This window comes from Octopus bimaculoides, chromosome 6 (genome assembly GCF_046866305.1).
Source record: "Octopus bimaculoides isolate indiv1 chromosome 6, ASM4686630v1, whole genome shotgun sequence".
In the NCBI taxonomy this organism is placed as follows: domain Eukaryota; kingdom Metazoa; phylum Mollusca; class Cephalopoda; order Octopoda; family Octopodidae; genus Octopus; species Octopus bimaculoides.
The window spans coordinates 106,050,500-106,059,183 of NC_142933.1; the positions used below are offsets into that span (position 1 = coordinate 106,050,500).

General features: G+C 56.4%; 1 non-coding gene and 1 pseudogene across 1 annotated transcript; both read right to left on the bottom strand.

Moving 5' to 3' along the window:
* Window positions 1-3,210: 3,210 nt before the first annotated feature.
* On the bottom strand, window positions 3,211-5,853 carry LOC149135355 (large subunit ribosomal RNA; annotated as a pseudogene).
* Window positions 5,854-6,383: 530 nt separating this feature from the next.
* On the bottom strand, window positions 6,384-6,542 carry LOC149135356 (5.8S ribosomal RNA). The gene has a single exon (XR_016242449.1). It is a non-coding gene; the product is annotated as a 5.8S ribosomal RNA (ribosomal RNA).
* Window positions 6,543-8,684: the final 2,142 nt, after the last annotated feature.

Genomic DNA, 8,684 nt, shown 5'->3' on the forward strand with positions numbered 1-8,684 from the left:
CCAAAGGCAGAATTATAGACGCCACTAAAGAGACTTTATGTTACTATATTATGTGTGTGCGCGTGTGCGTCTCTGTGTAAGTGCGTCTGTGCCTGTATCTATGTGTCTGTGTGTGTGTGTGCGTGTATGTGTGTGTGTGTGTGTGTGTGTGTGTGTGTGCGTGTGTGTGTGTGTGTGTGTAAATATGTATATTCATACGTGTCTGACACTGCCTCGGTCACGACGACGTGGGTTCCGGTTGATCCGATCAACGGAACAGCCTCCTCGTGAAATAAACGTGATTCTTCGCAACATTTTAGTTTCTGTGATGCTAACGCTCGACCACTGAACGTTGCAGCATACATTAAATTGAGAGAGACCTCTCGGCGAAGATAACAGGTACCTGGCAGAATCGTTCGCACGCCGGAGGAAATGCCAATAAGCAAGTCTTTGCGTTCTGAGTTCAAATTCCACCGAAGTCGTCTTTGTCCTTCATCCTTTCGGGGTCTAGGAAATAGATACCCATTGAGCACTGGGGCCGATGTAATTGACTATCCAGGTTTTCCCCTGAATTTACTGGCCTTGTGTCAAACTTTTAAATCAATTATCAACAGTGTCGTTATGAGAATCTAGTTTGTTGATTACGTAATCATTACGTAATACACATAGCAATACATATAATTCGGCAGTATGTATTAAGCATTCAAAAACATTATTTTTCCTTTTCTTTTAGCAAACGCTATTGATTAAGTTGGGGTTGAATTGATTTCGCTATTCATTATGTATAAATTACTTACAGAATATCTGGTTCGGTCATTAATCAGTATTTATCGACAACTAACGACTGGTCCTTAATCAACGATTATCGATCTATGGCGAACATATTATGATTAATCAACAAGTATTGATCAGTTTGAAGTCGACCCATAACAATTAGCTATACGATTATACTGTATCATTTATTCATAAGACTTTATCGTTTATTTTGTTGTTTGTTTTTTTTCTCTTTGTTATCTTTATTGTTCTTTATCTCGAATTACTGACGACAAGTTGATATTGTATCAGAAAACAAACTGACGCTCCGACAGTTCATATCCTGTTGCTTTCGTGGTGAAGAGACCAGATACGGGACGCCTACATCCGCAGTGATATCGTTTATATTTTACACTTTACTTGTTTCAGTCATTAGACTGCGGCCATGCTGGGGCACCACCTTTTAGTTAAGCGAATTGACTCCACCTCCCAACTCACCCCGTGCTTTTTGTTTTATAGTGGGGTCCTAGTACTTATTCTATCGACCCCCTTCTCCCGAGCCACTAAGTTATGTGGATCTAAACACACAAAAGGCGGTTGGCAAACGGTGTTGGGAAACAAACACAGACACAAAGACACACACATTCACACACACACACGCAAATATATATACATATATATGTGTGTGTGTGTGTGTGTGTGTGTGTGTGTGTGTGTTCTTTTGTTTCAGTAATTTACCTGCGACCATACTGGAGCATCGCCTTTAGTCAATCAAATCGACCCCAGAACTTATTCTTTGTAAACCTGTACTTATTCTAACGGTCTCTTTTGCCGAACAGCTAAGTTACAGGGACGTAAACACACCAGCATCAGTTGTCAAGTGATGTTGGGGGGATATGTGTATGTGTGTGTATGTGTTTATGTATATATATATATATGTATATATAGGAATATATATGTATGTATATATATATATATATATATATATATATATATATATATATATATATATATATATATAACGTGAGAGAGTTAAGGGTTGGGGATTCAACCCACTAAGGGATAACACACACACGTATATACCTGTATGTATGTATGTATGTTTGTATGTATGTATTTATAATATGCACATAGGATAGATTATTTATATTTTGTTTTGACCCCTACACGTTTTTATGGATAAATATATTAATAATTTATCTTGCAAACCTTCGGGGTGTAATTTCATAATTACTGAAGGGTAGTAACCTGTGATTTCTAACTGTAGAACCGTTTTCTGTTTTCTGTTTTTTGGGAACATTAAACCACGAAATAACTGTCGATATGGCATCCCATATTTCTCCTCATGATATTACTTCAAGTTTAGGGATGCTTCAATGAAATATATTCTTATTAATGACTGAAATGTCTTTGATCATTTTCAACTTTCTTCTTAAATTGTTTAAGAATCTGATCGGTTATCTGTAGCATGTATTTAAAATAATGGTTTTTAGAGACGTATAGATGTATTTTTAATGGAAGTTATAATTTGATTTTTTCAGAATGTGTTTCGTATTCTTTAAGTCAGGAAATAGTTATTTAAGTATCAATATTGTGTTCTTCCGATTATTTTACGTTTGAAGATAGTCTTTTTATGTTTGGTACTAATCGTTGAGAATTAGAAGCAGACGTGATATGAGTCTTGCTAATGGGCGCTGTTACAAATCTGTAGAAACATTGTTATTGATTTCGTGGTGACTTTTCTTTTAGTTTTCACTGACTGAATGAAGAGACTGTATCTTTATTGTATGTATTTCGACATCTTATTATATTTGAAAACGGCTGTTAGTTTTCCGATTTTTATGCAGCCTGGTACCCATCATACGGAAAGGCCGGGTGTGGAGCCGTGTTGTTCGCGCCCACTACGCCCCGGGCGCCCCGTATGAAACCGCCGCGCGCCGACATGCGACGGCGGCCCGACCGCGCGTCGGGAGGTGCGGAACGCCGACGCGAGAGAAGGCCGCGCGTGCGAGAGGAGGAGGAGGAGGAGGAGGACCGACGCGGCGACAACCACCGCTTTCCGCCGCGAGGACGCGACGTGCTGACGACTATGCCGCACGCGACCGACCGACCGACCGACCAACCGACTTTCCTACCCGACGAAGAAGCCGCCAACTCCCGTTGACCGAAGGCGCGACCGCACACCGACGCGAAGCGAGTTGCCCGCCGCCACGGAAGGCGGCGCAAACGACGGCCGGAAAGGCGCCCGAGATGCCGAGTCCGACGCCAACGCTACAGCCCCGTACCGATCCGCCGCTTCGCGTGAAGACGTGTTCCGGCGCCCGCTGCAGCAGCGCGACGCCGAGCGAACGGCGAAGCAACCGCCGCGCGGGAGCGCAGCGACACACACGGCCCGACCGACCCGGTCCTCGGAGCCAATCCTTCTTCCGAAGGTACGGATCCATTTTGCCGACTTCCCTTACCTACATTGGCGCTATCGACGAGAGGCTGTACACCTTGGAGACCTGCTGCGGATGGTGGGTACGGACCGACTCGAGAGCTGCGAATCGTTACGGACCCGGATTTTCCAGGGCCGCCGAGAGCGCACCGGACGCCGCCCGAGACGCGGCGCTCTACAGGTACCATATCCGTATCTCCGGACGAGCCGATTCCACGGACGCGGTCCTTTACGAAGAAGAGAGAACTCTTCCCGGGGCTCCCGGCAACGTCTCCGGGCTCGCTTGCGTTGCCGCTGCTTCGCCCGACCGCCGGCTTCGACGACAAACGCGCTGCTAGGAGCGGCGCGCCGCGTTCCCACCGCCGGACGAGCACTCTCCGAGTTCGGGTTCGGGAATATTAACCCGATTCCCTTTCGATGCGAGGCCGGCCGCATCTGCTATTATATTTGCTACAACCGCTTTCGTGACGGATCCGGCGCCTTTCGTGGAAGCTTTCGCCCGCTTCTTAGGACCGACTGACCCGTGCTCGACCGCCGTTGGCACGGAACCCTTCTCCACTTCGGTCTTCGAAGGTCTCGTTCGAATATTTGCTACTACCACCGAGATCTGCACCCGCGGTCGGCTTCACCCGGGCTCGCGCCCGCGGCTTCCATGCACGCCGCGGCGCCCTCCTACTCGACCGGGCATCGGAAAGTCGCCTCGCCGGCGATCGCGCAACCTGTCGCCCGGCCGGTCCGGCATCGGTCGCTCGCTCCAGCGCCATCCATTTTCGGGGCCGGTCGATTCGGCAGGTAAGTTGTTACACACTCCTGAGCGGATTCCGACTTCCGTGGCCACCGTCCTGCTGTCTATATCGACCGACACCCTTTCGGGGATCTAATGGGCGAAGCGTAGGGCACCTTAGCCGGACGTTCGGTTCATCCCACATCACCAGTTCTGCTTACCAAAAGTGGCCCACTTGGCACCGTGCATTCGTCGCAAGAAACGCGCAAAATAATTATCATTATTCCCAACGATTCGTAAACGGCCGCCTCCGTTCGGGAGAGGAGTAGCGCGGCCCGTTTCGCCCGTTCCGAGTTCGAGAGTAGATCGAGGCCGTCAACGTCCCCGGGGCCTCCAGTCGTTCGCTTTACCGGACGGAATTGCGTGTCGTTCTCCTGCTGGCGCCAGCTATCCTGAGGGAAACTTCGGAGGGAACCAGCTACTAGACGGCTCGATTGGTCTTTCGCCCCTACACCCGGTTCCGACGATCGATTTGCACGTCAGAGGCGCTTCGGACTTCCACCAGAGTTTCCTCTGGCTTCGTCCCGACCGGGCGTGGATCGCCATCTTTCGGGTCCCCGGCCGCCTGCTACACCTGAGTCGGAGCGTGAACGCGCGCTTTCGAGCGCGAACGCGCGGGCCCGACCCGGGAACGATGCTTCGAAACGCCGCGTGTTACAAAAAAAGAAGCGAGCCGCCGCCACCACCACCGCTGATGCTGCAGCAACCGACGAGATTAGACGACGGCGGCAGCAACTGCGGCGGCTGCTGCGACAGCGGCCCAACTCCCTTCCCCCGAGCGGCGACGTGTCACGTTCTCGCTTTCGCTGTGCCGTCGGAGTTCGCAAAGTGAAAGGCTCCAACGACTCGCAGTCGACTGGGACTCCTCGGTCCGTGTTTCAAGACGGGTCGGGTAGGTTGCCGATGCTCGTCGCTGACCGGCAGCAGCGGGCGGCTTTTCGGGCGATCCCGCCGACTCCTCCAACAACCACCACCGCTCCTGCTGCTGTAGCACCACGCGCAAAGACGAGGAGCAAGTAGAAGAAGTAGTAGAAGAAGAAGGAGGTGCAGGCGGGCGGCCGCGTCGCTTTCGCGACTCGCTGCGTCGTGAGTGCTGAGGGCGAGGTGCGTTAGCCCGTCTCCGTCGGTTAGCCGTGCCTGCGCTTTCGTGGAGCGACGGGCCCGGTCGAGAGAAGCGCGTGGATCCCGACGCCGGTCGGTCCCCGCGTGAACGGGTTCCGGACGCCGAGGCGCTCGTCTGCGACCTGCGGACGCCGCGCGCCTACCGGCCCGACGGGAACGGGTCGCGACGACGGATCGGAGGGGAAGTGCGTCCGATGCCGGCGCCACGGAAATCGAGCGCCGACGAGGCGGCAGACGACCGCCCGCGGAAACGAGCGGCCGCCACCGACGCGTTCGTCGGCGACGACGGCGCCTTAGGAGGCGGGGGTGAAAGTGGCAGCGGACTGAGTCCCCTCGCGATCGCGGTGAGCGGTCCTACCCGTTTACCCCTGGGCGGTTTCACGGTCTCTTGAACTCTCTCTCCAAAGTTCTTTTCAACTTTCCCTCGCGGTACTTGTCGGCTATCGGACTCGTCCCCGTATTTAGCCTTGGATGGAGCTTACCACCCGCTTTGGGCTGCGTTCCCAAGCAACCCGACTCTCGGGCCGAAAAGAAACACCGCCGATCGCCGCCGGCTCCGAATGGGCCTGGCACCCGCTCTGGGCAGCCCCGATCGAGGGGACTCCGAACCTAGCCGGGCGAAACGATCGACCGTGTACGACCCTTGCGCCACAGCTCTCGACGACCGGCGCGGCCGACGAGATTCGGCGTTGGGCTTCTCCCGGTTCACTCGCCGTTACTTAGGGAATCCCGGTTGGTTTCTTTTCCTCCGCTTAGCGATATGCTTAAGTTCGGCGGGTAGTCTCGTCCGAGTCGAGGGCAGCTTAGAAAAAAATAAAAAGTCGTCGCTGCGGCAAACCGCATTCGATTCGTCGTCATCGTCGTCGTCGTCGTCGTCGTCTTCGATGGCCTGCACGAACGCTCGCAAACGAGATCCACAGAGCGAACACCGACCGAAGATGCAGACGGCTGCGGCGGCGGCGGCGGCGGCGGCAACGGCCGCCACGGAGTAATAAGAGGAGGCAACGACGGCGAGGGCGGCAGGCAGAAGAGTGCGCACGAACGGCGGACGGTGCGTTCCCTGCTGCTACTGCACATGTCGGCCGCTCCGTGGCAGGTGTCGCAGCGATGACGGTCTGGCATTGCGGGAGACGGAGGATCGAGCGGCGCGCGCTCGCTAGTCGTGCCGGAAGCAGAAGCAGTAGCGAGAACGAAAGGCGAGCTGTTCACGCTGCCCGCCCGCTTCCACGGCGCGCGCCCTTTCCTGCGACTCCCGACTCCCCGCCGCTGCTGCTGCTGCAACGGCGGACGGCTTTTTCGTGTCGTGACCGCCTCTCGACCGGACGGGGCCCCGGGACGATGGGATCCCGGGGCCGCAATGTGCGTTCGAGGTGTCGATGTTCACTGAGTCCTGCAATTCGCATCAGTTCACGCGGATAGCCGCGCTCTTCATCGACGGACGAGCCGAGTGATCCCCCGTCCAGGGTTTCGGTATTTGCTACTACTACTACTACTACGCCTACCAGCACTGCTGATGCTGGCCGACGCGGAGGCGAGGAAAGGAAGGAAGACGAGAGAGATATTGATGTTCGTGGAGCCGCAAAGCGTGCAGCACCGTCGGCCTAGCGCACTGTATTCGGGCGGACGCAGGCTGGGTGAAAACTGCGCGGTCGGCAGCTGCCAGAGAGAGAACGAGAAGGAAGCATAACGACTTGCGGGCTTCGTTCACCGCTGATGACGCCGCCGCTTCTACTTGCTCGTTGCTCGGCTGAGGCTGAGGCTGCACTGTTAGAGGGCCGACGATTGCGAGGGGGCCCGGCCGCGGCTTACGAAACCGGCTGGATGGCGCCGGAAAGGCGAGGAGGAGGCGACGGCGACGACGGCGATGTTGGCCGGCCGACGCCAGGAAGGAAGACGAGAGAGATATTGATGTTCGTGGAGCCGCAAAGCGTGCAGCACCGTCGGCCTAGCGCACTGTATTCGGGCGGACGCAGGCTGGGTGAAAACTGCGCGGTCGGCAGCTGCCAGAGAGAGAACGAGAAGGAAGCATAACGACTTGCGGGCTTCGTTCACCGCTGATGACGCCGCCGCTTCTACTTGCTCGTTGCTCGGCTGAGGCTGAGGCTGCACTGTTAGAGGGCCGACGATTGCGAGGGGGCCCGGCCGCGGCTTACGAAACCGGCTGGATGGCGCCGGAAAGGCGAGGAGGAGGCGACGACGACGACGATGTTGGCCGGCCGACGCCAGGAAGGAAGACGAGAGAGATATTGATGTTCGTGGAGCCGCAAAGCGTGCAGCACCGTCGGCCTAGCGCACTGTATTCGGGCGGACGCAGGCTGGGTGAAAACTGCGCGGTCGGCAGCTGCCAGAGAGAGAACGAGAAGGAAGCATAACGACTTGCGGGCTTCGTTCACCGCTGATGACGCCGCCGCCGCTTCTACTTGCTCGTTGCTCGGCTGAGGCTGAGGCTGCACTGTTAGAGGGCCGACGATTGCGAGGGGGCCCGGCCGCGGCTTACGAAACCGGCTGGATGGCGCCGGAAAGGCGACGAGGAGGCGACGACGACGACGACGGCGATGTTGGCCGGCCGACGCCAGGAAGGAAGACGAGAGAGATATTGATGTTCGTGGAGCCGCAAAGCGTGCAGCACCGTCGGCCTAGCGCACTGTATTCGGGCGGACGCAGGCTGGGTGAAAACTGCGCGGTCGGCAGCTGCCAGAGAGAGAACGAGAAGGAAGCATAACGACTTGCGGGCTTCGTTCACCGCTGATGACGCCGCCGCTTCTACTTGCTCGTTGCTCGGCTGAGGCTGAGGCTGCACTGTTAGAGGGCCGACGATTGCGAGGGGGCCCGGCCGCGGCTTACGAAACCGGCTGGATGGCGCCGGAAAGGCGAGGAGGAGGCGACGACGACGACGACGGCGATGTTGGCCGGCCGACGCCAGGCGGGCAGGCGGGCAGGCGGCTGTCGGCGGGCGAACGAGCGAGCGAATCTGACGCGGCGCGGGGCGCGGAACGACGGCGTCAGCGAGGGCGAGGGGCTCGTTACGAGGCGGCGGGTGGGTGGTCGGCGGAAGAATCGTGGACGCGCCGGCCGTGTAGAATCAATCGAGCGGCGGGTTAAGCGGGTCCGACCGTCAGCAGAAAGGAGAGGCGAGGATATCCCTTCCGGTCGGAGTGCTTGGCGTAGGCGAGGAAGAGGAGGAGGAGGATACCGATCGGTCGATGGTGACAGCACGAACAGGCGGGCAGGCGGCTGTCGGCGGGCGAACGAGCGAATCTGACGCGGCGCGGCGCGGAACGACGGCGTCAGCGAGGGCGAGGGGCTCGTTACGAGGCGGCGGGCGGGTGGTCGGCGGAAGAATCGTGGACGCGCCGGCCGTGTAGAATCAATCGAGCGGCGGGTTAAGCGGGTCCGACCGTCAGCAGAAAGGAGAGGCGAGGATATCCCTTCCGGTCGGAGTGCTTGGCGTAGGCGAGGAAGAGGAGGAGGAGGATACCGATCGGTCGATGGTGACAGCACGAACAGGCGGGCAGGCGGCTGTCGGCGGGCGAACGAGCGAATCTGACGCGGCGCGGGGCGCGGAACGACGGCGTCAGCGAGGGCGAGGGGCTCGTTACGAGGCGGCGG